We start from the raw sequence: 6,055 nt of genomic DNA, 5'->3' as shown, positions 1-6,055 counted from the left end.
TTTTAGCATCTTCTTGTGGCATTTTTTTAATGTGATAGGACATATACAATTAGGCTTAAAATTGCATTTTTGAGTATTTCTTTTCTCAAATTGTTGTGAATCAGGAGCAGACGAAAAAATACCATTAGAAAAAAAAGTTTATTTGGAATGTAGAAAATACAATCGGCCACAAGCTCGCTGCTCCGCTCCATTCTGATACATCCACTTGTTGAAAAACAGATCCTCGTCTGAGCTGACATCTGGCTCAAAACTGTACAGATATCTAGCTCCAATATTGCTCACTATTTTTGTTGCACCGATAATGTTACTTTGGGGTTGTGAGAGACTGTAAGCTAGTGGGAGAGAGTGTAAACAACGGGATGATGGGAAGTGGTTGGAGGCTTACTCAGAGCCAACAGTCCCACCCACAACTCAGAAGCGAATTTCTAATGAATTCCTGCTGCTTTGGAGAAACTGTGTCCTAGAAAATGACACAGGTTTTTACATTTTTGCTGAAAATGGCATCTTCATTATTAAAAAAGCACTCGGAACACTTTTACAAAAGATGATTGGAGTCGGACTTTAAGAACTGCAGCATTGTTTTAGTGCAGAGATGATGGTTCTTCACTGTATTTACTTTGAAAACAGCTGCAGACATGATAGTACATTTCACTTCAAACTAGAATGGTTTTCTTTGTTTGTTCCATAAATGTAAAAAAAAAAACTCACCTTAGGACTGCTCATCCTACATAATGCCTCCCCTATTATAAAACCCACCAAACAATGTGGATTAGAGGCTTTTTGAATGCCACATCTCTGCTTCTATTTAGGATCTCTCCTCACCCGCTTGGTAATCTCTGGCCCCGGCCTCACTTACCTCCAGTGCCCTCCCTGGCTGGAAGATCACATTGTCCAGCTCCGTGAGTGTTCCCTCCTCCAGGGTGCAAGGTGCTGATAGGATTTTGAGGGGTCTGGCGAGTGCATCGCTGCAGCCGACATTTCCGTTTTGCATGCACGTGCTGCAAAGTTTGTCTCTAATCTGCGAATTTGTCAGTGCAGGGGAACTTCAAATTCTTTGCAGCAGACTGAACCAAATCCACAAGTCCCCTTTGTTATCTTGTGTACACACATTTGTTTATTTGATATAGCGCCCCGCCACTACAGCTCTTCTGTGTATCAAAGACAGCCCCGCAGAGCATAATTGAAAATGGCTACCATGGAGAAAGGTCTCTCTCTGCTTTGACTGTGAGGAGGCAGGAAAAGCTTCATTCTTCACTGCCTCCTTAGATCTATTTAAATAATTGAGGAGTAAACTGTCAAATTAGGCACCTTTATGGACACCCCTGGGCTCTCTTAGGGGTCCTTCACTTTTTTCCTGGCACAAGAAAGTGCCACCAGGCACAGGATATTATCTAGTGTGTGTGCTTTGACAGCGGAGGGGGAGGAATGGTTGTGGGCCAGGAGGGGTTTCGCCAATCAAGCAGGCCACACTTCCTCCCCCAGGTTCTAATTTTGTGCCACATTAAAGAGCTCGGCCTCCATTTAGGACGGAGAGAGGCGTTTTTCATAATTTGCCGGGTCTCTTGACTAGCTGGAGGTGCCTTTGCTCCCTGCCTTCTCTCACTGCGTGTGAATGGAAGGCCTGAGGAGGAAGAGGGGAAATTCATTCGCCTCCTTTCAGCCAACCAGCTTCAGTTCTGCATAATGTTGCTGCTAGGTGTGTAGAGCAGCTAATGTTTATCTCTTTAATAACTCCCTATTAGACTGGAGAATTATGGGCAATATAAAACAGCTCTTTTGTTGACTTGGTACAAGAATAAGGAAGTAAATGTGCCAGGATCAGAGCGGGTGAAAATATGTCTTCAGAGATTTTATATAGCTGTGACGCTCCAAAATGTCTACATTGAGGACACAATCTGAGTCAAAGTTGTGTTTTCTCTTGAGATGAGGCTTTTTTTTATGTGTGCGAGCATCGATTCCTCAGTGATTGGTCACATAATTCATAGTCTCAGGGGGCATTTCATTGCTGACAGACAAGTTAATCTAAAATCCCCCAATTTACAAATGAAAATCCCACTATCCAATTGAGCTAATAGAGGGACTTCAATGGGATAATAAGATGTGGTGTAATACTGTGTAAAAAGCCTGTAATGTTGTGTTGGTGTGAGAGCCTGTGTGACTGTCTGACTGTTTGCAGTGATTACGGGGGCCTGCGGGCCTGGCGATGGTGGCGGCGGCGGCGGCTCCGTGGCTGGGACAGGGAGCTTCTCCCTGGGCGAGCTGATACGCCTGCCTAGCCCTTCTGCTGGAGCTGCGAGGGAACAGGTTGTCAGGAGGGAAAGTGCTTCCTGCGAGCTCTGTCTCCCCATCGTTCCCGGTCTTGCTGGGTCTCTTACTGTTGTAGTGCTTGCAGATGTGCACAAACAAGGGAGGATTAAAGCAAAACGAATCTAAACAGACAAATGGAATTAGAGTGATGGGTGTCGGTGGGCTGGTTCACAGTGATAAACATAATGATACTCCATGTGTGTGAGTGCCAGTGTGTGTGTTCCTGTGTCTAGGGGATTATCAGTGGTTAGGTGTGTGGTGTGTATGGCTGGGTGACTGCTTCTGGGTGTCTTTGTGTGTTTGCCTATCTGTCTATGTTTTTGTAATTATGCGTGTGTATATTTACTCTTTCTAGTTGTGTGTGATAAATGAGTTATTCCATACAGCCTCACAAAAACGACATTTTGTGCCCTCTGCATGAATGAGAATATGAGGTGTTTTTTTATTTTTTTTCTTTGTCTTTTTAGGCTTAACTGTAGTTCTGTTCAGCTGCCTGTTATAACTGTGTTTGAGTGTGTATATGTGCACTGTGGGTCTGAGTGTTAATGTGTTGAGGGGGTCAAGAGTGTAGAAGAACCAGCAGGGAGGCAAGTGATCAACAGTCTGGGGCTTCCCTGCAGAGGGGCTCTGGGATTAGGGCTAAAACCCTCCACTGCCAGATGGGCACAAGGCATCCTGAACATCGCACATCAGCACCTTTTGGACTCTGTTCCTCCTCCTCACAGCCAAGATGCCAAGTTTCATTGAAGAACACTTATGACCATCCTTCTGCTGGATATTCTTTTTTTTTTCATTTTAAAGTCCCTCTCCAATCGTCTTTTGCTCTATGTTAAAAGTGTTCCCAGTGGTCTGTTAATTCTTAATGCTGTTTCTAGGTCAAAACAAAAACAAAACAGTGTCGTTTTCTAGATCATAGTTTCTGTAACAGTTTAGTAATAGTTAGTGCAGATTAAGCCTCCCCAAATCATCCTTTTGTTTACAAACTTACATCCCTTTACCGGTGCACAAAAATGGCGAACAATATTGAAGCTCCATCGGCACAGTTTTGAGCCGGATGCCATTTCGGATGAGGAAAACGAAGACTTACATGGATGCATTTGTCTGCAAGCGGATGCATCAGAAAGGAGCAGAGCAGGGAGCTGTGGTCCGCCCAGCATATTTTCTATGTCACAAATAAGCTCTTTTTCAAACAGCATTCTTTGTCAGCTCCTGATTTACAAAGATTTAAATAAGGAAATAATCAGAAATGGAAATTTCTGATTATTTTCCATTTATTTAATTTATTTTCTATATATTTCTTCCATCATGATAAAAATGCCACAAGAACATGTTAAAAACACCTACATTTTCATCGGAGAGGGTCTTTAAAGACATCTTTTTTCATTGCCCTCACATCAATAATGTATTTTTATCAGTCTGCATCATTTTAGCTGCAACTGGTTAACCAAATACTGTTTATTACTCTTCAAAGTGTTCACTAATGAACACCATGGCCAGTCAGCAGGTTCTAGGCTATCACCAATGAAACTGGCAGGATGTTTTGATGTGCTCTATTTCAGAGCCACAGGCAACCCTGACATGATAAAGTGTGTGCATGGTTGTGTGGAAAGGCTAGATGGGTGGCTCAGGCATCAACAGAATTCTGATTGCTTCTTGCTCGACTGTTATCTCATTTTATCTTGCATGACACACTTATGTTAGTCATTAGCTCATACATTTCTATACTTGTTTAAGCATCCAGGTGTTTTGTCAGCTACACCTCAGTCACATGTACTTGGATATTATTGTTAAAAGGGGCTCTGATGGTCACCATGGCAACCTATTGTTGCATGTTACCATTCCCTTAAAGTCCCCCTCTGATGAAAATTGTGTTTTTAAACGTGCTCTTGTAGCATTTTTGTCATGATGGAGGACGTCTATGAAGACAATTAAGTTTAAAGCTGCATTTGAGTATTTCTTAATCTAAATCGTTGTGAATCAGGAGCAGAGAAAAAAAAATGCAGTTTTAAAAAGAGCCTATATGTGATGTAGTAAACATGCTGGGTGGACAACAAGCCCCCTGCTCCAAGGAGAAGGGAAGAGGCGGTGGGGTTGCTCTGGCCAATGGTCCCACCCACAACTCAGAGGCACATTTCTAATAAACTACTGCTGCACTGCAGAAACTATGTCCTAGATAACAACACAGGTTGTTCAAAATGTGGCTAAAATCAGCAGCATCCTAATTAAAGGACCACCGGGAAGGATTTTAGAAAAGAGAAAAAAATGATTGGAGTGGGATTTTAACATTAAAACTGATCATTTTTAACAAGATAATTTAGTTTTATACTTCTGCTTATAGCAGGCTTTTTTTTCATCTCATACAGCCCCCCCCCAGCTTGTGTTAAAGTACCGGTACTGTAATTTGCAGAGTCAATCTACTGTAGTTCTTAGAGCCCACCTGGATCTATTATCCACTTGTTCCCCAGCATGACTTAGAAAATCATCTCAGTATTACTAGAAAGAAGATTACAGAAGACAAATTTACAAACAAGTGAAAGATTACAGGCTGTGAACATGTTTCAGTCTAATGCCCTTTCAACAAGCAGTGCTTAGCACAATGCTTTCCCCTCCCCAAGCTAAATTTGGATTTTCCCTCTGATGTGAAGGCCTGCCGGCCAGTGATGCCTTCCACCAAGAGCATAACCTCTGGAATGACTCTGTTCCATATGGATGGCCTGTCTCCTCTGCCGGTATTAGTTAGGCTTTGGAGTTCGAGTGACTATGGGGTTTAAACACTGATATTTTTTTTTAAAGGGGGAAAGAAAGACTCTCTGTTGTTCTTGAAAAGCTGTGTTTATCCAGGATTAGAGACACCAACATGTTAATAATTGTTTCTCACAGAACTGCAAAGAAGCACTTTCCTGTAATCCCCTAATCAGGCATTACACCTCTGAGCGAAGCCACAACGCAGGCGCCGTGTGTGTGACGCAGCACGCTCTCAGCCTGTGACACGCACATCTCCTCCTGCACCACGCCCACTGCAATAAGTTTAAATTCATTTTGATCTGTGTCTGTTATTTTTTTGTTTAGGCACTAAGAATTTTTCCACCCAAGTGATGTAGCTAAGATGGTAGGTGAATGCCACTTAAGATGCTGGTTTAGATGTTTTTTTCATCAATATATATGTGAATTAATATAATTCATCAGGTGGTCACAGCAATCAGTTTTAACATTTTTCTGTCTTTTGTACATCAATATGTGAAAAATTTATGAAATTATGTTTATTTAATATGTGGCTTTTCAGGTGACTTTTAAATTTCTGAAAATCTAAGTTACAATGAACTGAAAAAACACTTTATTGAAGCTCCAAATGTTTGCAAAGTTTGTTGCTAGTTTTTAGCAGACATCCTTTTTTCTGCTAGTTTCAGGGCTTACAGATTGTTCATGCTGTGAAGATGACAGATCCAAATTGAGTTTTCGTTAGCTCTTATTCTGATCACTGATGAAACTCATACTTGGAATAAGCAGTAATGAAGAAGTTCAGTTTTTTTAACAAACTAATTCAGTTTCCTGAAGTTCTATTAAAATATTTGGACTGTTCTACAGTTTGTTCTGAAACGTCCCTTTCTATCTGTAATTTGACTGCTGAGTGGAGATTCCCCAATGATAAGGGTTTAAATTAACAACATAATAATAACATGCTGACACTCTGAAAAAAAACTGGGAGTTAACTAGTCTATCTTTTTGGGGTGGATAGAGTTCTCCAAAC

This window comes from Oryzias latipes, chromosome 22 (assembly GCF_053564925.1).
Source record: "Oryzias latipes strain Hd-rR chromosome 22, Olatipes_Hd-rR_3.1".
Taxonomy (NCBI): domain Eukaryota; kingdom Metazoa; phylum Chordata; class Actinopteri; order Beloniformes; family Adrianichthyidae; genus Oryzias; species Oryzias latipes.
Note: the sequence above shows the minus strand (reverse complement) of the source record.